This window comes from Papaver somniferum, chromosome 2, assembly GCF_003573695.1.
Source record: "Papaver somniferum cultivar HN1 chromosome 2, ASM357369v1, whole genome shotgun sequence".
In the NCBI taxonomy this organism is placed as follows: domain Eukaryota; kingdom Viridiplantae; phylum Streptophyta; class Magnoliopsida; order Ranunculales; family Papaveraceae; genus Papaver; species Papaver somniferum.
Window position 1 is genome coordinate 64,236,146 of NC_039359.1, and position 22,793 is coordinate 64,258,938.

General features: G+C 38.7%; 1 non-coding gene across 1 annotated transcript; it reads right to left on the reverse strand.

The window, feature by feature from the left end:
• Window positions 1–17,905: 17,905 nt before the first annotated feature.
• Window positions 17,906–17,977, reverse strand: TRNAP-AGG. Its single transcript has one exon. It is a non-coding gene; the product is annotated as a tRNA-Pro (tRNA).
• Window positions 17,978–22,793: the final 4,816 nt, after the last annotated feature.

Genomic DNA, 22,793 nt, shown 5'->3' on the forward strand with positions numbered 1-22,793 from the left:
ACCAATTGATAAACCAGACTTATATTCCCGAAGAACAGCTCAGTATTATCAATCAACTCACAATAATCTTAATCGACGCGGCGAAAGAAGATATTGTGAAATCACAAACGATGAGACGAAGATTTTTGTGATTACTTTTATTTCTTTCTTATCGGAGATATCAATCTCAAGCCAATATTTGTGATTGTACTCGTATGATAGAAACAACAAGATCAGATCACGGAGAAAGTAGTATCGGTTTGGCTTCACAATCCCAATGAAGTCTTTAAGTCATTAACCTAGTTTTCAAGAAGAAACCTAAGGTTAAAGGAGAATCGACTCTAACTAATACAACTAGTATCACACAGGAGGTGTGGGGATTAGGTTTTCCAATTGATAGAGTTCTCCCTTATATAGTCTTTCAAATCAGGGTTTGTAATCAATGTTAGCTTAGTAACAAACCATTCAATATTCACCATTATATGAAAACCTGATTATATTCAAGCTAATATCTTTCAACCGTTGGATCGAAAACTTAGCTTGTTACACACAAATGAAATGCACGATTTTAGGTTTGTGTAACCACACCCAAACATGTACATTTATTGGTTCAACAATAGTTAACCAAATGGTTAGCCATATGAGAAATTTCATATCAACCATATTCTTCTTCACCGTAACTAGTTCAAATGACTCAAATGAACTAGCTAGAGAGCTCAATTGCTTAGATCTTATAGAAGTATATAAGACACAATCGAAGCAAAAACGATTTGATTCATTCGAATCGATTCATGAACTTTATAGCCACGGTTTGCAAACTTGCATTCCTTTATTTATATAAGTATAAGTTCATAAATAATCGTCTTTAGAAATAACCAACTCAAGTACGCGGACTAGGTTCGCGGACTTAAGTTCCCGGAAGGAGTTCACAAACTCCAGCAGATTTTCTCAGGATGAGAACTTCCGCCAGTTCGCGGGCTGGGTTCGCAGACTGAGTTCACAGCTCTTGTTCCGGTTTTCCTGATCAACAAAGTACACATACTTTGTTTCAAGGAATAAGGACTTATACATATATGTATTGCCACACAATGCTTATATCCAACATTGGTTATATACTATAGACACTCATTTCAATCATTGAAACATTCTTATAGGACGTTATATAGTTGTTATTCACAAACCATTTTTCGTCAAAGCCATTTTCAAAGTGATTAACACATAACATGACTTTCGTCACTAGGTAAAGATGAACTTGGCCAAACAGAAAGCTTACCAACACATATTTCGAGAAATAGATGCGAGATAAACTCGGCTCGAAATAGCAAATGTGTATAATCAAAGTCTATATAGCAAAACGACTTTTGTCTCAAGATAGGAGATAGAGTAGATAGACTTTTGAGTGATAGATAAGTTCAAGCCCCCACATACCTCTTTAGTCGATGAAGTTCCACCAATTCCTTGAGTAGTTCTTCGTCTTGTATGATGATCACCATGGAGTTCTTGAGCTCAACTACACTTTCTATCCTAGTCCGAGACTTAGCTATAGTAGACTAGAAATCAAGACTTATAGTTATGATCACTAACACTGACAAACATTCTTGAGATAGCAACGCATGCGAGTTCGATCAAGCAGTGCTCTAACAGAAGAAGAAGAAGAACCGAAGCCAGCCAAACCTGTGTTTAGCCCATCCCGGATGGTATTCCCCATGGAAAAAAAGAGGAAGCAAGAAGAGCAGCCCAGATTCCAGCCCGTCTCTAATCCGGAAGGGGGGTATGTGTATCGATTATAGCAACTAACTGAGGGAGTGTCCGCAGATGAACAAGACTACGTGGACGTATCATGAAACGAAATGGAGAATCAAGACAAATTACTTTAGGAACCCCACAGGGAAACTTGTGGACAAATCGGCGCTGTTCACCTCTACCGAAAACTTCAGAGATTGGGAGTATACTGGCCGAGCATGTCCGCACAAGCAGCAACCCTCCAAGACAGCTGTGCCGACTGTCAATCTCCACCACAACCCGCGAAAGTTTGTACAGTCGAGGGAGTAGATTGGAGACAGCCTTACGTAGATTTCATCCAACACGGAAAGTTGTCAGGTGAAAGGCAAGCAGCCCTGAAATCCAGAAGAAATCCGCATGTTTCTTCATACATGACGGTATCCTTTACCGTAGAAGCTACAGTGGGGCTATATTGCGATGCCTGTCGGACCAAGAAGCAGCGGAGGTGATGACGCGGCACATGACGCCAAGCACCAAGGAATTCGAAAGCTATTACTCTAGCTTTACGAAGGAGGATTTTACTGGCCGACCATGGAAGGCGACATCCGCAGAACATGTCCGAAAATGCTTAAGTTGCCAAACTCACGGAAATCTAATCTAAGCGCCCTACACGCAGCTACACAGCATAGTGACACCATGTATGTTTCATAGATGGGGACTTGATCTCATAGGCCCAATCAACACAACGTTGTCGAAGCGCCATAAATACATAATAACGGCCACCGAATACGCATCGGAATGGGTAGAAACAATACCTCTCAAAGATTATGCTGGAGAAACTGCGGCCGCTTTCATCAAAGAACATATCATTTATAGGTTCCGCGCGCCTATGATAATTAGAGCAGATAATGCCAAGTCCTTTGTGAAGAAGGATGTACTCGACCTGCTCCGCCAATACAACATAATACTTCATACATCGACCCATTACTACCCAAAGGGAAATGGGAAAACTGAGGCAACAAACAAGACGCTCCTCCGAATCCTCAGCAGGACATTGCATGATCACGATAGAGAGTGGCACGGGAAGTTGCCATTAGCACTCTGGGCATACATGATCTCGAAGCGTAGCTCCACCGTAGCATCACCTATTTACTAGTACACGAAGAAGACGCGACATTTTTGGCGGAGATAGAAATCCCATCGGCAAGAGTAGCAATGGGAGCCACAACACGTCGGATGAGATAAATCGCTTCGCCCACCTAGATACAATAGAAGAACAGAGAAAACGAGCGAAGCGATTCACGGAAGCATATAGAAAGCGTGCAGCCAATTATTATAACAAGAGCATGGAAGAGAGAACCTTAAAGGTGGAATAACTTGGTACTAAAAATCGTCTCTCACGTGCAAATAAATGCTAGCGCCGGTAAGTTTGCTGCAAACTGGGAATGCCCACTCAAAATTAGAAAAGTGGCAGAAAGTGGATACTATAAGCTTAGGCGCATGGATGGAACCAAGGTAAACACACCCATCAACGGTAAATGGTTGAAAATTTTTCACGCCTAAACACCTCAATGTATAAATATCTGCTTCAAGCAATAAAAGTAAGTTGTCAAGAGTGGTATGAATCTACAAAAGGTCTCAGGTTAGCCAAAGGCGCCTGATCGACTAACAAATCTACAAAAGGTCTCAGGTTAGCCAAAGGCGCCTGATCGACTGTAAAATCTACAAAAGGTCTCAGGTTAGCTAAAGGCGCCTGATCGACTGACAAATCCACAAAAGTTCTCAGGTTAGCCAAAGACACCTGATCGACTGACAAATCTACAAAAGGTCTCAAGTCAGACAAAGGCTCCTGACCGACTGACAAATCTACAAAAGGTCTCAGGTTAGTCAAAGGCGCCTGATCGACTGACAAATCTACAAAAGGTTTCAGGTCAGACAAGGACGCCTGCTCGACTCACAAATCTGCAAAAGGTCTCAGGTTAGCCAAATGCGCCTGACCGACTGAAAAATATACTAAAGGTCTCAGGTTAGCCAAAGGCGCCTGCTCGACTGACAAATCTAAAAAAGGTCTCAGGTTAGCCAAAGGCGCCTGCTCGACTGACAAATCTACAAAAGGTCTCAAGTTAGCCAAAGGCGCCTGATCAACTGAAAAACCTATGAACGGTCTCAGGACAGCCAACGACACCTGATTGACTGGAAAATCTGCAAAAGGTCAGCCAAAGACATCTGATTGACTGAAGAGAGGGGAGTAGGAGCGTTTCACTAACACCCACCCCACCCAAGACCCTTACAATAAATATAAGGGGGAGTAGGCACGTTTCATTAACGCCTATCCCACCCAACACCCTTTCAACAAAAAGAATTAGGAGTAGGTGCATTTCACTAACGCCCACCCCACCCAACATCCTTTCAAAAAAAATAGGGGGGAGTAGGCGCGTTTCACTAACGCCCACCCCACCCAACACCCTTAAGAGGGGGGAGTAGGCGCGTTTCAATAACGACCACCCCACCCAACATCCTTTCAGTAAAAAGAGGGGGAGTAGACGCGTTTCAGTAGCGCCCTCCCCACCAAACAACCTTTCAATAAAAAGAGGGGGGAGTAGGCGCGTTTCACTACGCCCACCCCACCCAACACGTACCCTTTGAACAAAAAGAGGGGGAGTAGGCTCGTTTCACTAACGCCCACCCCACCCAATACCCTTTCAATAAAAGGGAGGAGTAGGCGCGTTTCAATAACGCCCACTCCACGCAAAACCCTTAATAAAAATAGGGGGAGTAGGCGTGTTTCACTAACGCCCAACCCACCCAACACCCTTTCAACAAAAAGAGAGGGAGTAGGCGCGTTTCACTGACGCCCAACCCACCCAACACCCTTTTAATAAAAGAGAGAGGAGTAGGCGCATTTCACTAAGGACACCCCACCCAACACCCTTAAGAGGGGGGGAGTAGGCACGTTTCAATAACTCCCACCTCACACAACACCCTTTCAATAAAAATAGGGGGAGTAGGCACGTTTCACTAACGCGCGCCCCACCCAACACCCTTTCAATGAAAAATGGGGGAGTAAGCGCGTTTCACTAACGCCCAACCCACCCAACACCCTTTCAACAAAAATAGGGGGAGTAGGCGCGTTTCACTGACGCCCACCCCACCCAACACCCTTTTAATAAAAGATAGAGGAGTAGGCGCATTTCACTAAGGACACCCCACCCAACACCCTTAAGAGGGGGGAGTAGGCACGTTTCAATAACTCCCACCTCACACAACACCCTTTCAATAAAAATAGGGGGAGTAGGCGTGTTTCACTAACGCGCGCCCCACCCAACACCCTTTCAATGAAAAAATGGAGGATTAAGCGCGTTTCACTAACGCCCACCCCACCCAAAACCCTTTCAACAAAAAGAGGTGGGAATAGGCGCGTTTCACTAATGCCCACCCCACCCAACACCCTTTAATAAAGAGAGGGGGAGTAGGCACGTTTCAATAACGCCCACTCCGCCCAACCCCCATTCAATAAAAAGAGGGGGAAGTAGGCGCGTTTCGCTAACGCCCGCCCCACACAACACCCTTTCAATAAAAAGAGGAGGGAGAAGACGCGTTTCACTAACGCCCACCCCACCCAACACCCTTTCAACAAAAAGAGGGGGAATAGGAGCGTTTCACTAACGCCCAACCCACCCAACACCCTTTCAATAAAAGAGGGGGAAGTAGGCACATTTCACTAAGGAAACCCAAGCCAAGACCCTTTTAATAAAAAGAGGTGAGAGTAGGTGCGTTTTACTAGGGCGTTAACCCTCTTTTATCAGTGGTAACCTCCCTCATAAAAGAGGGTCTCCATCATAAAAGAGGGTGGGAGTACGCATCTCCTTCTCACAAAAAAAAACAGAGAAGCATGAGAGCGAGGGAGTAAGCACATTCAAAAAAAAGAGAAAGAGAAGAAAACAAAACTCCAACTTAAAAAGCAAAAACTATTCATACTGATTCAGAACAAACATAAACGGGAAACCAAGCGTCAAAGTGAAAAGAAAACCCTACAGAAGGACACGCAACCTAATCAGCCATTAACGCCCGACAACGAGCAATATCCGCATCCAAAGCTTTCACCATCAAACGTCCGTCATCACACTGGGAAGTAGCCAAGCAAAGATCCTGATCAGTTTCATGCACTAAATGATGGATGTCTTGAATAACTTCACCCTCATCCACGGATTCACGAGCAAGCGAAAGAGTATCCTCATGGTCATCGTACTCTTTACGAGCTTTATCTTGACGAATTAACCGAAGCGTCCACAACAAACCCGCTTATTATTTTAAGACTAATAAGCGTGCCAGCTCATCCTCAATATAGGGGTGAGGTACGATCGTAGACGCAGACGCCAAGGTCAGTGTATGCCCAAGAAGCAGTAAGGCTATCTGATCGAAAATCCGGAGATGGCATTCGGAAATGACGCGATCTATAGTAGCGATTAACATAATAGAATCTGCGAATAGTTGATTGGCCGTGTCACGAGCGGTAGTAGCCTCGTCCAGCGCTCGCTGGATCTCCAATGGCACGCGACCTGATGGTTCAACTTGCCGAGCAGTCTGGTATGTATCATGTTGTAACCTAAAGTTCTCGCGCTTAGCATCTCTATTTACCTTCCTCTGCTTTCGAAGTTCCTCGATTTCAGACTTCACAAGCAAAAGTCGTTTCAATTCACAGCGTCTGAATCTTGCCGAAACCAACATGGGAATCGGCGCCAAACAAACACATATCCATGAATAAAGTTGGCCATGCAGGAAATACGATTGACCAAGAGAAGGAAAAAATGAAATTAAAAAGAAACTAGTAAGCATATTGTGTGGAAGAACTGTATATAAAGGTAAAGGGCGTGACTCACTATGCAGTTACCATCCATACCCCATTTTCTTTCTTTGCACGTGGAGATACGTGTCGATTCACATTGACCATGAAGTACGGGAGATGATTCCCCCCAGGCAGCACTTAGGTACCTCCTAGAGGGAAGGCAAACTTGAAATGATCCATGGGGACTCATAGATCAAAGACCAGCAGGGCAATACCCACAACACAAGAAGGGTAGGGAAAGTAGCAACAGGGAAGAGAATCATAAAAGCAAGCAATAAATAGTACTAACATCAAAGAGAAGTCCACAAGAGACGGAATCCCAAAACTAGTGTACGAAAGAAAAAGCTAGCAAAATAAGTCCTCAAGACGACACGCAGCATTAACCGACTATTAGCTCGCGACAACGGGAAATGTCCATATCCACGACTTCCGCCATTAAACGCCCCTCGTCACACTAGATGGAGGCCTGAGATAATTCCCAGTTAGCCTCGCTTATCAATCTGTGGATGTCCCGCATAACTTTGCCCCTACCTCTTGCATTACGAGCGAGCGCAAGAGTGCTTTCATGCTCATCACACTCCCGACGTGCTTTGTATAAGCGAATCCTCCTTAGAACCCATAGTTTCTCCACCTCTTCTCTTAACGCTAGCAGACGCGCGAGCTTATCTTTGGGATATAGAAAGTTTACGAGCGCTGAGACAGCCGCTAAAGACAGAGTGTACCCCGGAAGCCGCGGAGTCACTTGATCAGAGGTAAATGAACGACAATCGGCGATGGCATGATCTATAGTTGTTGTCATTAGTGAGGACTCCATGAGAAGCGAATTGGCAGCATACCGAGCTGTGACAGCGTCACCTAAAGTGTGTTGAATGGTAGATGTCATGTGTTCGTCCCTCTGAGCCGCCTGATGCACTTCATGAAGTTCCGCGAACTGGGAATGCATGGAGTCCCTTTTCGCTAATCTGTGTTCACGAAGCGCCTCAACTTCGGACTTCACTAACAACAGGCGCTCAAGTTCCGCCTCCTTGAACATTGAGACCGGCACAGGAATAGGCGCTAAGGTTAAAACGTACCCATGAAGGGAATGAGCCATTTAAGTAAAGTATCCTACGGGAAGAAGCAAAAATGGAAAACGAGGTGTTTGAGGCAGATGATCGAATATAAGGAACAACATATATATATATAGAGAGGGAGTGTCATATAAGTGACATAACAACCTTCCCGCTATTTGTGACGTGTGGTGATCGGGAGTAAAGGATGATTTGACTATCGGGTCATTTAACACTTGACCCAATAGTCAGGAGACTAATGTTGATACATGAAAAATATTACCCCTTTAGCCGGGATAGTGTGCCCTCGAAGGGGAGGCAAACCCAACATGAGACATGGGGACTTAGGGACTAAATCCCAAGTCCACCAAGAAAGTGTCTATTAGATGGAAAGGACAAGGGAGGAATTAATAGGAAAGAATGTGGTTTTATTAGAGAAGGAATGGCATTCGTAGTAATTAAAAAAGTTTAGGACACATGGCATGATGTCATAAAAGGAAGGGGTTTTTGAAAAGTCTATATAAAGAAGGACAATGTACAATAAAAAACAACTCTCTCTCTTACTATTCTTGGCAAAGTGAGGTCATTTCGCTAGCTAGGACGAGTAACTGCACCATATGGCGAAACACCAATTTACAAATACAATTATAAGTATAATGAACACAGAGCAAAAATGAATAGCTTAATCGAGGTTGTGCAACCGATTGAGTTCAACCCTTGGCAGTATGGACAAGAAAAGATGGCTTAATTAGCAAGCTTTGCTTGCTCGAGGCCATTTTAAGCTGTTGAAGACTTTGAGCAATCAACACCGTTTCTTAAGATGGTTCCACATGTCTAGCATTTGTTTTATCCATCTGCATGGGCATTATTCGTTTTTCATATATTGTTATTAACTGTTAACTCGAATAACCGTATGTAATCAACAAAAAATACAATTCTCTTGATCATATTTTCACATTCATCACTCACAAAGTAATCATATAATTCACGGAACACATACATTGCTCTCGGGTAAACAACTTTATAGCACCGTTTAAATTTCCTCTTTAAGAACTGACTAGTCTCTTTTCTTTAATCATTCAGGTGCTAGATCATTCATGCAACAATTTTTATGACCAGTGTATTTCTACTTTATAACCAGTAGATGAGAAGAGCATCACGTTTTTACTGTTTTACACGTACTGAAGCCAAAATTTACTGTTTCAGATCTTAAGGGAAACAAGGTTTACAAGATGTGGCTTTATAATGTGGAACCACGAGATCATTCATTATCAATTCAAACAAATCGAGCTTTTTAAACATCAACTTTCATATACCACAACGACAAAGAATAATAACTCTTCTAAATCAGATCCTAGAACAAAACTTTCAATTCATCAAAGTTCAAACCCATTTTTAACTAAAGAGAAAAAGAGAGAAATCAAAGATTTGATAATGGTGACATAATTAACGCATGATGCAGTTTTAACAATTCATGCCCACATTAGCACGCAGGGATGTTGTCTACAAGTTAAATGGGACCAACCACGGTTGAATAAAAAAATGCATGTCGTTCCATCACCAAACCAACTTCCGCTATAAGAGAGTTGCACGCTGGAAAGGGTGCAACGTTTTGGCAGGAAGTTGAACTCTCTGACACTAGAAAATTAAGGTTAGTATTTTATATAATGATGATGGAAAAATCTACAAAATCATGTTTACAAACAAATGCACCAAAGATATTTCAACCCGAAAGGGTTATCATGTCTCTCAAGATGGCCTCATTGTTTCAAAATATTATACTACTCAATCGAAAGCTTTATGGGATGAAGTTCACTATCCCCTATTATACTACTCAATTGAAAGCTTTATGGGATAAAGTTCACTATCCCCTATTGAACCATGTATATGCGGTGATCGAAATTCCCGATGAATAAGTCGATCCTGTCATGGAGTTTCTGCAGGGTCTACAAGGTCATGGATCATTTTTCTGCTATTAGCAAGATATATTCTCTAGTTCACCAAGAAGAAAATCAACAAGAGATTAATATTTCAAAACTACTGATTCTATAATGGGAGTCGACGAGATATTAATTATCTCTCCATGGTACTTAACTTTAGGGGAAAAGGATCCATTAATAGGAACAGACTTTAGATGGATAAATTAAAAAAACTGCCATGTAGACCCTGTAAGAACTCCATGCCATGATCTTTATGAAGCTCACCGTACGTGGAATTTGAGTTACCGCATTTACACGGCACAACCGGGGCAAGTGAACTGAGTTTATACCATAGAACTTTCAATTGAGTATAATTTTTAGAAACCAATGAAACCATATGTCGTTTTTGAGAGATGATAGTCTTTTAAGTTGTAACATCTTTGGTGCATTAGTGGATGAAAAACGATCTCTCAAAATCTTTCCATATAGTTTGAGCATGATCATTATATAAAATACTAACCTTAATTCATGGTGTCACACCGAGTTCAAATATATCCAACTTCCTACCAAGTCGCTGCATGGTGCAAGTCATTAGGAGAAGTTGGTTTACTGATGGAACGATCAAAAAAGACAAACTTCTCATCGCCATATTACACGCCTAACTTGAGTAATTTTCACCCTAGAGATGCATGGATAATATAAGGCCAGACTTGATATTAACAACATCAGTATTAGTTGACGAGTTTACGCTAAAATCGGTATTGGAAGTGTTGGATAGGATGTCTTTTTTTCTTTTGATCAGAATAGGATGTCATTCGTGAAGAAAGCTTGAAAACAAAAGGATGAAAGCAAGAAAAGGTAAAGAACATTTATTATGATGATGAAAAAGGTTTCCTCTCCTCTGTGAGTTACCTTAAAGAATAGTTAGGCTACCACCATTACACAGCTTTATATGTTTTACATTGAAAACTACGTAGGGAAACAACTATATCTCTAATTATGTACATGCATACATGCTAAATTCTAAATAGGAAAAGAAATTCCTAACCAGTAAAATACTTTCTCATCGATTCTCCACAGTAAAAAAATTTCTATACAAGTAGTCGTCAAAAGATCCATTACTGCTTGGTGCATATGGACTGCAAGATGTGATGAAGTTTTTTCAAAACAAAAATTTTAGTCCAGAGATTACTATCCAGAGATGCAAGAGTGTGATTGAAGAACATGCACAAAGAAAACCTAGTATAGCTAGGAATGTGCAAATAGTTAACAGTCAGAATATCCATTGGATACCTCCCCCTTCTGACTATTTTACTATAAACTGTGATGGTTCTTATCAGCATTTAAATAAAACAAGGGGCATTGGACTAATTATCCGTAATTGTGCAGGTGAACAACGAGGAGCAAGGTGTATCTTCTTGAAAGATCTCAGAAATGCAGAACAAGTTGAATGCATGAGACTGTGGGAGGCGGTGAAATGGTCAAAGGAATTACAGCTAGAAAAACTACAGTTCGAGCTTGATGCAAAATTGGTGATAGACGCCGTTAATAAAGATAATAGCTCAATTGATTGGAGATTGATCAACTATATTAAAGATATTAATTAAGTTATTAAGTAATGGTGGAGTGGAAGTTACAAGTCCAGAAGAAGACACCACGAACGCCGCAGGAGAAGCTACTAAAGAAAGATTGAAGCCAGAGGTATGACTTGAGCATATTTTTTACTCTCTTTTTACTAAAGCTAAAACGTTTTGGCAATTTTATGGACATTATGTTTTCGTATATGTTCTTTTTCTTTATCCGAATCGAACTTCTTTGTTTCTTCCTTTGCAGGAACAAAAAGGTCTATGAATTTTTATGAAATATGATGAAGAAGTCCATTAGGATGGATATTATATATTAGTCAACATTGTAGGAGTGAAATATCGCACATTCATTACGTATGCGAAATAAAGGTTATCTAATATAAGCGAAGATCATCGAACATAGTAAAACTGAGACGATGTATGTAATGATGTCAGCATAGTCACGAGTAAAGTGTGATGATCTGTGCGAAGTTGAGCGAATGTACATGAGCGATTGTAACGCACAGTGATTCCGAAAATAGGGGATCTATTACCTGTCATCCACTATGTAAAATCATATATAAAGGGAATGGCTATCATGTAATGGGAGAGATCCTTTAGAGCGTGTTAGACAAGAAATTAGGAGAGAGAAAGTTTATTTGGAGATCAAATTAAGTCTGTGTATTATCTCTTGTGCAACTTAAGAACTTAATGAATAAACGGATGATTTTCACCAAAATTTCTTAGAATATTGTTTAGACTCTTGTATGGATGTGGTGGTAGGATTTCCTGCAACTACATTTTGGCACTAGAAACAGCTCGGGGTGATATACCATGTTGGTGAATTCGTTTAGAAATCAATTTTACAGAATTTTAGATCTAACATTTTTCTTTAAACAATAGAGATTTTCATCATTAGAACCTTTCAATTCTCTTTAAAGTAGTCTTTCATTTGTTAACACAAAAAAGTGGTGATGATACGAATCATATCTACTGCTGAACAAGCGGCGACATCTAGGAGGATTAAAAGAATTGCTGAAAGAAGAAGAGGTGCAATTCATGAAAAACCAGATGTAGGAGAAAGAGAAAATCAAAGAAATGCAACTCCAATTGGACCTCAGCGTACACAAGAGCAGAACAATGATATTGATTACGATCCAGTGAGTATTCATACTGCACAAACGAATTATGCCGAAGAAGAGAAACAAATAAATGGAGATGCGGGAAGGATTGAAGGAAATGAAGAAAATATGACAATTGCAGAACTTAGATAAATATTGATTGCAGAACGGCGAAGAGAGGAGGAAGAGCGTGCGAACTTGATACGTCAGAATGATGATCTAAGAGAAGAGAATCTCATATTTCAAGAACATAGATCAATAATCGCTACACGATCAAGATCTAGGACAAGCATAATTTCATCAAGAAGAAGTCAATATAATCAAAGAGATGCTAGGCGAGAGCAACCTTTAGATAATATTGATGAGACCTTACAAGTAGGTGATAACTTACAAGATCAACGCGATAAGAGACGCATAGAATATGACCAGTATGAGCAACCGCGTGAACATCATCGCCGACAAGAAGGTCAAAGGAACAACAGACGTTAAAATGCAGGCGAACGATATCGCACACACAATGATTCAGATAATGATGAAGAAAATGATCCAGAACAAGGGAGAATTCTATTGCATGGTAGAGAAATATTGAGAGATCAATATGCACGCGAAGAAGAGGATGAAAAAATTAATGTTATTCGTGAACGTATGAGAGATGAAAAGAAAGGCGTAGGAGAAGAAGAGAAGAAGCTGAAGAAAGAGAGATACAAGAGGCCATGCGACAGAATAATCATGAGAATAGATTGAAGTAAGCGAGATTAAAAATGCCTATGCGACAGGACTTAGATCAAACTATGAGTGAAGAAATTCTTAAAGAAATGGCAGAACTAAGAGAAATGATGACTACGCAGAGAAATGGTGGAAGGAGACAGTTAGAGGAAGCAGTGGAGGAAGCTAGAAACACACCCTTTGCAAGGCAAATTCAAATTGCGATAATACCACCAAAATGCAATTTACCATTCACTAGTATATTTGATGGAAGCACATGTGCAGTACAACACATAAAAGCTTACAGACGATCTCTGTTGCAATGGGAAGAGAATGATGCAGTGTTGTGTAAGTATTAGCCTACGAGCTTGACAGGGAATCTTTGCAAATGTTTGAAGAGTTACCGGTAGGGACCATTAGATCATTTCGTCATTTACAGAACGTCTTTTTGGTATAATATATCAGTAATATTATGTCAAGATCAGGGATTGAGACGGCCTTTGGACTTCGCAGAAGGATCAATGAGAGTTTGCGTCATCTAATCACGCGTTGGAGAACCATGTGTAGTGAAATGGCAAGACGAGTAGATGAACGAAATATTATACTAGCCCTTATCAATGCTCTTTTTCCTACGGATTTATTGTATACACATATCTTCCGGATAAAAGACACCATAACAATGTCAGAGTTGCGTGAATTTCAAGAGGAATATATAGCGCTTGAGGAGAAGCAGAGAGATATGGAGTCTTACCAGTTTTGATACCTAATGCGAATAATGGGAATGCAAGTTTACTCCCAAGGATGACAAATATCGTTGCGAGTACATCTCAAAAAAGTCAAGGAAAGAACATTACGGAGGTGGAACAAAAGCTGGTAGCCATGGGTAGCGTAGATCAAGAAGAATTTGAAAGAGAATATAAAGAAAAACAATTCCAAAATCGCGTAGGAAATAATAAGATTCAAAGAATTTTTTATAATCCTCCAGAAGGCTGTGGAGGCCAACAACCATATTATAATAGAAGAAAAGGAACTGGAAAGGTGGTCTGGGAACAGATAAACTTGCCAAAGTTGAATACTACAATAGACAAAATTTGGGAAGCTGTTATATTAACGGAAGAAATTCCAGAACCACATAATGTAGGAGATGAGCCACCACCGGGGAGAAGGATCAAAGAATTCTGTGTATATCATCGCTTTCATGGTCACACAACAAGTAATTGTAGAAATGTGATGAAAATCATACTGCGAATGATTGAGCAAGGAAAAACTGGACCACTTCTTAGCACAGCAGCCACAGAATTTACCACCACCATCACCAGGAGGAAATACATATGGCGCGGAGAAAGGAAAGAATACATATGTAATCGAAGTAGGTGCGAAGGCGAAGAACCTATAAAGTAATTCGATTATACATTCATTTAAAAATATAAAAGACTTTCATGACAATATCTTAAGTCGTGTGCATGCGAGAGATAATGATGGAAGAGAAATCTTTAACCTTGCGAAGGTATCACCATTAAAGGATTGGCAAAAACAGACCATTTCGTTCATTGCGGAAGAAACACCAGGAGGAGGAGAACCACATGAATGTCGACTAGTGGTGAAGTTAGGGATTAATCCGAAAGCAAAAGTAGAGGATGATGAAGAAGATGAAGCGAATACTTGGGATATAAATAGAATATTCATAGACCCTGGGAGTTCCATCGATATCCTCTTTTATCATACATACAAGACTATGGGTGGAAGGGATGACGAATTAATTCCTTCGACTTATAAAATTTATGGATTCAACGGCACTGCGAATAAGCCAAAAGGACAAGTGACAATACGAATTCCTCTACAAAGTCTTCCAACAGAAATTGTATTTTGTGTTGTTGATGTTGAGTCACCTTATAATGCTCTGATTGGGAGGCCATGGCTGCATAGTATCTTGGGTGTGGCTTCGACATTCCATCAATGCATAAAGTTTCTTTTACCTCAAGGTCTTGGCATCATAAGAGGATATACAAATGAAGATAAAAATTGTCTGGAAATTGATATTGACAAGTGCGAAGAGCGAGAATGCAAACGAAGAAATTGGAAGAAGCATGCTAAAGATAGTCAAAGAGGTGAAAGATTAATGGTAGATGTAGTGTCTAAAAGTGGAAAAACAGATAAGCAGGATTCTGAAGCAAAATCTTCTGCGAATTATAATACCGAACGAGCCAGAAAGATTACTCCTAAAGCAAGAGAACGGATGCAAAGGCATAAGTTGTGTTCTCAGGAAAAAAGTGAATTGTGCGATGATTCTTGCACAAAGGATATCGAAGAAATCATGCGAAATAATGTTCTGAGAAGCATCTGCGAACTTAAGGAGTTGCAAAAGATGAAAGAAGCAAGTGAATAGTATGAAAAGCGCAAATGTTTTTCTTCATGAGTAAGAAATTAATAAGAATTCTATGTACTAGAGTTGTATAACTCAAGAATAAGAATGGAATGAAAAATTATATTTTCATATGATGATATCATACCAAGAGAATGCAAATGTAAGTCCTAATAATAAGACCTTAATAGAAGGCAACAGAAATAAAAACTCTAACAAGGGAGGCTAGGCATCCGAATATGGCGTGCAACCTAGTTCGCGTAAATGCAAGAGGCAAAAAGTAAGACCTATCGCACGTCATAATCGGGGAAAACCTGGTAAGCATGACTCAAGGGAAAGCTACATCGACCCTGGAACTTGAGTCATGGAGATTTGGAGTGAGAAAAACGAAAATGCCCATCCAAGAGAGGCACCTAAATCGAAAGATTGGGGTAATAAGATCTTTCCTAAGGAGTGCAGAAACTCGATCAGGGCGCCGAGGTACACGGTTGAGTCAAGAGTACCTGGGGAGTCTGGAGCGTACCTTGCCACTCTTGACAAGTCCTGACTATGATGCACTCGGTTCGAAGATACCCCACTTAGGGTGCAGTCTCGTAACCATAAACCTTATCGGTGGAGGGATAAGAGGTTGTGAAAGCAACTGGTTGTTTTATTACCGGATAGGAGGAGCCAACCTTAAACCGGTAGAGGTAAGCTTCCTTGAAGGGGTAACCAGGGGGAATATAAGGACGGCACCCTCCAATAGGAAGCTGAATTGTGTCAAAAGACGTAAATGTCATGAGGCTTTTTACTCATGGGAGTATTAAGGCTTTTCATATTTATGCATATAAAAAACCTGAAGAGGTAATAATACAAGAAAAAGATAAGGCGAGATCAATGTGTCGATACACTACAGCGTAAAGATTTCCTGCGATTTCGTCGCACAAGAACAAAGAAATTTTTGGGAAAAATAAGACCTTTAATTAGGAAGTCAAAATAAGACCTCATGAGAAAAATAAGATATATGCTAACTTTGTTTTGCAGGAAAATAAATGTGTTGTGAATAACTTCGCATGATACATAACAAAAATAAGGCAGAGAGAGACATTATGTTCATCAGCCTATCAAAATGTGACAACTAACAGAGGCAAGAATGGGAGTGCAAACATAAGAATAATGTTATTTTCCCCATTTGATAGTCTCTTGCACGTGCGAGAAAAAATGACATTTTTCTATGTGCGAATACAAATATAAATCAAAGGGAACATATATTAAAGGAGCAAAGGTTAATACTTAAAAGGTGTTCATTCCAAAAGACATGAAGATATATAGGAGGCAGAAAAGAATTTACAGCAAATGAAGAATGATTAATTTTTATCTTCATCATTTTGCTCGGCCTCAGAATCACTTACTTCTTCTTCGTATTCTTCATATTATTCTTCACTATCAGAAATATCATGAACAAATTCATTGGGGAGAATGTCTGCGAATGTATACTTAGATAGAGGAATATCATTATCAACACAGACTTTCTTAACAGCTGCATTACGAGCATGAGTGGCATCCTTGCCATTATTCGAGACAGTGAGGATGTAATTCTTCTTTAACTTCTGATACTTGGAGTTGTGAGAAGATAACTCCATTGAAGACTTTTCGACTTCCTCAAGACGTTTCCTCTCTTCAGCAGCTAATTGCATTTTTAGTTCTTCAATCTTCTCAAGATAGTTCTTCTCTTTCTCTATGAAGCATAAATAAGCAGGTTAGAGTTAAAAAAGATATCATCCTCAAGAAATGACAAGTATGAAAGAGCAACAAATGACCTTCATGATTGGAAATAATGTCTTTAACCAGTGCAGAATGTTCAGATTGAAGGATCACGTTTACGGCTAAACCCTTCCTAGCATCATTTAGAACTCTAGTAGCCCAACTAAATTCAGCTTCACTTTTTATGAGAAGCTGAGAACGAATTAAATTTCTTTCCTAAACCAGTGTGTTATTTTTGCTCAAAGCTAAATAATGCTCAACTTGAACTTTAAGAACAGTTTCTTGGAATTTTTCTAGTGCCTTCGCACCCTTGAGAGCAATCTCATCTTTTTCACTAATGAGCTTGTTCTTCTTTGCTTCCAAAACCTGAATTGTCTCTTTATTCTCATGAAGACGATGTCTGAAGTTATTAACTGCAGTCAATAGGGATCTATGATCCATTCTAAGAGCAGTATACTTCAGTCTTAATTCCTCCAGATTGAGATTATCAAGTCCTTTGGTAGGATAATTTTTTAAAGAAGAATTAAGGTGTTCTAAAAGAATTTCCTCGTCATGAAAATTAAATGCCTCATCAGAAAATGTCTGCGAATATACAAAAGTTGGAAGTGTGAATTCTAGAATACAAAACAAGATTTGGACAAGTTAGGCATGATAAAGAGTGGCCAAGATTTGTCTAGGGAGAAGATAAATCTATGGTCATGGTTTATTCAAATTAAACATTATAAGTGTTACAATTAATTCCTCATAACAAATAATTTATTAATTTTTCATTTCATCATAAATATTTCCTTAATTAATCTGTCATAATATATTTCCATCAATAAATTAAAGTAAAAATTATTAATTATTTCTAAAACAAAGAAAATTATGGTTTTTACAAAGACAAACACTTATGGGGCAATCCGAGAATTGAACTCGGGACCTCTCGCACCCTAAGAGAGAATCATACCACTAGACCAATTGTCCGTTGGTAAAAATTACTTCAATATATAATAGTGGTGGTAGTAGTAATGGGTGGTGAAAGCTATGGAGGGTGTTGGTGAGCGGTGGATGTGGTAACAATGGTGGTGGTGGAAGAAATTGTGGAGGCGGATGGTTTTAGTGGTGGTGGGTGTTTATTTTTATTTTTTTTCCTGAAGCAAAAAAAGAAAAAATGACGGGTAACATTGCATTGTGAAAGATGTAGTTGGTTGTTTTTGACATGATTAATAAAGGTAGTTACTAAATGATACCAAACATATATAAAAAAATAATTATGAACATTGGATCAAATGGTGCCCCTGCTATCTTTGGTAACCGATCATGTGAATCATTGCTTTTAGTATTAAAATAAAATTAATTGCAATACAAAAGACAATATAGCAAAAGAAAAACATTAGAGAATAAATTAATTAACGACCTAAGATTGTTCAACTTTATACATGACATTTGCGATTAATCGCCCAACATCCTTCGAGGGATACGTTGGTTTTGTGGTTCTGATGGGCATTCATGAGTAGTAATATACTATGTTAATTTTGTGCCGCTACAAAACGGTAACACTATAAAGTATAAGATGCGGTTGATCGTCTTAATGCTAAAATAAACTCGATTAAAATACATGACAATTTAAATAAAACACACTGGGATGTCACGTTATATAATAGCTACTCTAAATTACATATTTAGTATCAAGATTTCGCATTTCAATAGATAAATCTATGGTTGTATTGAGATCCGGTAAGTAGTGCTCAAGTTGGCGCTTGGCTTTCTGAATGATGATGAATACAATGAAACTCTCCCTCTCCGTTTCTCCAAGGAAAAGCGAAACCTTCTCAAAAAAATAAAATAATCAATCGAACAACAATTAGATGGAGCGCCATCACTACCACTATAAACTTCTCTGAACTTCTATATATCCAATGAATATTCCACATATTAATTTTGTGATTTCATCCTATCGTAATTCTTGATAAGGCATGCTATTAAAACTCTAATGGCTTTTTGAAGGTATTTTCATGTTACGAAATTCTCCTATATGTGTTATTTTATTCAAGTATTGGTTCAACTTGGGTTCTTCCATGTTTTTGTATTGAGTTGATGATTTTTTAAGTTTGAATACATGTTTAGGTAACATAATTTGATATATATATATATATAAGGTATTCTCTTTGTAACAACGGTGTTATTCTCTTCTTTTTACCCATTGGCGCGCACTCTATAATGATCCCGGATTTGTAGACATTATTTGACTAATGTTGGGGTATTTGTTTAATCTCAAAGCTGGTTAAACCTTATGTATTTTCTATAAATTGAAGGTGATAGAAGTTTGTGTCGAATTTTTCTCCGAAACGAATGATATTTCTTCAAAAGGTTAGTTGAATGTATATCGACACACACATCAATATGACTATGTACGTTATTTAGTGTTCCAAATTACTTGAGTAACACTAGATGTGAGAACGCCACTCATGTACTACTTAGCATAGTTGATGCAAAAAAAAAATTATCCATGAATTTGTTCAATTTTGTGCTATCATTTTATGTTATCAATATGATTGAGGAATGATCTTGCACATGTTCTGATTTACTTTTAAAAGTTTATTTTTCATCTCACACATGTATATCTCAGTCTTCCAATATCCAAGAGTTCTCCAATTTTATAAAACTCTCACATTTGCACAAAAATAATAGTCTATAGTAGGGAAAATATTATGGGTCTTTGCTTCACGCCATAGAGCCTTAGCTATCTGTGATTTTGGAACCTATGAGTTCATAAATGTCATGGAATAAGGTTGGCGGGTTAGGCATATTTATTGTTAGAGAAAATATTTTTCTTGAAATTTAAAATTAGGTTGGATGAGATAGTAAACAAGATAATATCTATTTTATTTTATTTTATTTTTAATTTTCATGTTGGGAAGACATTGTTACTTTGGATGAAGACTAAATAGAAATAACATGCTTAAGGAAAAAAAAAAGGTAACTAATAATTTTCCTGGACGAAACCTTTTTGAATATCAAATCTATTTCCCATGGAAAAAATAAAATAAGCCGAACGCAAACAATGTCGAATTAGAGAAAAAAGCATCACGTGCCGTTACAGCAAGGCTTAAGCCCTAGTATTACATAAAGCAAGAATAATGAGAAAGTTAAAGATCACGTACCAATAAGTTCATCATTCCTTTCTCGGACCTGGCGAATCAATTCAGAGTTGGTAGAATTTTCAGCTTTAAGTTTGGTATTTTCTCCCCTCAGCTTAAGAAGTTTCCTTTGGTAATCTGAGGAAACCACATACGATAGGCGACATACCTGCAAAAATATAAGGAAAGCATTATGTAATGAAAAGAAAGAACTGAAATAATATTAAAGAAAGTGTGAAGATGTGAACATTACCATAGAACCAATTGCATATTGGAAAACTTGGGTTTATTACAGAAGCAGCTCCGCGAAGAGATGGATCATCCAAAATGGGAGCATCGCAGACTTTAGAGACCATTCCAAAAGTGTGTTGTAGTTCATCATCATTAATAGCCGACATTGTATCATAGAAAAGGGTGGATAAATCTTTCATGTAGGAGGAGATCGATGGATCTTCAGAAGCAAGGATATCATCATCGTCGGATTCAGAACTTGAAGAAGGGTAAAATTCTTTACGCTTCTTGGAAAGATCCGAAGAAGAAGTTTTAGATGAAGATTTAGACACAGGTTTCTTGGGTTGGTTCTTAGATTTACCCACAGTCTTAACACCCGAAGTTTCAACCTGCGCGAATAATCAAGATAAGGAACAGAGGCAACAATATTATTAAAATTAGAGAAAGAATGTTCCTTACTTCATTATTCTGCGAAGATGACACATCGTGCGAAGTCTTGGCCCTCTTAGACATATTCTTTGGCTTAACAACCTGGAACTGGAGGAGTAGGAAAATAAGAAATAAAGAAAATAAAGTTATGCGAAATTTAGAATACTTCTGCGAAGATCTCATACCGCTTTCTTATTCTCATCTTCGGATAGGGACAATTTCCAAGGTTGGTAAGCAGAAAATTTCTCAGGAAGAGGAAGATCGCAACCATCAACAGCTTTGCCAGACACATAAGGACCTTCTAATACTACAGAACAATTAATCCAACATGTTTCATTAGACCTGCGAGCAGTACTATTGTATTTGTCGTTCCAATCTACATCTCGCATAATCTTCTCGTCTTCAGAAATGCCATCTTTTCTTCTTAAGCGAATGGCCCACTTGGTTGATTCGTTCTTCATGATTGCAACATAGTATTGTTTGAAGAAATTATCAAGAGTATAATCAGCAGGGTCGATGGCTTTATCATAGAAAAATTCATTTCAGACCTCATAAGAATAAGAAGTTCATAATCCTGCTGCGCGACGCGAATATTCCAAAGCTAATCTAATAGCATCACCACTCATCTGAAATATTCCCCGTGCGAATCGATCATCAGCCATAATTTCGTAGAATAAGGAGATTCCTGGATTATACAATGGGATTGGAAGATTATTCAGAAGTTGTCCTAGTGAAACAGTAATCTTCTGATTAGTCCATTGATCGGAATTGATTAACTCAAGATTGAGTTTGGATGAATAATCAGATTCAGAAGGAAGAGAAAGCGAATAACCTCTTGTGTCAAGTTCTTTCTTCAGTTTGGTAAATTCTATCTCCATCTTTTTACCAGCTGGAGCCATTATAAGAATGGGAATGACGAGTTTATAAGTAAAAAAAGATTTAATCTTGATCAAATCAGTAAGATTATAATCAAATCAGTGAAAGTAAGATTAAGTCACAAGGAAAAGAGGGGAAAACGTGAAGAATGATAAAGGAGATGGGGAAGAAGTAATGGACTGTAAAAAAGATGATGAAGAAAATTGCAGTATCAGAAGAAAAGAAAGAAGAAGTAAAAAGAAGAAAGATGAAGATGAAGGAAGATATATAAGAAAATTTACTCTCGTTTTCCGAGATTTATCTCATTTAATGTGAAGAATGAACGGATAGAAAGAAGCGGTTATAAGGACGTGTCAGATAACGAGTGGTCAAGAAGACACGCGTAAATTAGGAAAGCTCAAATTCCGGAAGTGTTTCGGCAAAACAGAATATGGAAAGATGAACATGTGCGATATTATAGAATGGAGATTTCTCATATCGCTCACTCTATAAAGAAAACGAAATGAAAAGAGGCAAAATGTAGGAGTGAAATATCGCACATTCATTATGTATGCGAAGTAAGGGTCATCTAATATAAGCGAAGATCATCGCACATAGCAAAATTGAGATGACGTATTTGATGATATCAGCATAGTCACGAGTAAAGTGTGATGATCTTTGTGAAGTATAAAGTGTGCGAAGTTAAGCGAATGTACATGAGCGATTGTAACGCACAGTGATTCCGAAAATAAGGGATCTATTAGCTGTCATCCACTATGTAAAATCCTATATAAAGGGAAGGGCTATCATGTAATTTGAGAGATCTCTTAGAGTGTGTTAGACAAGAAATTAGGAGAGAAAAAGTTTATCTGGAGAGCAAGTTGAGCCTTTGTATTATCTTGTATCCAACTTAAGATCTTAATGAGTAAATGAATGATTTTCACCATGATTTCTTAGTGTATTGTTTAGATTCTTGTATGGATGTGGTTGTAGGATTTCCTGCAAATACAAGTCTAGCTTGTAATATTGGAAAGCTCCCTATGAACAAATCAATTCACAAGTAAGAAAAAGCAATTAAGAAATACATGACATCGTCTCCGATCTCTTTTCATGTGTGATCAAAAACCAGGTTTTTCATACTCAAG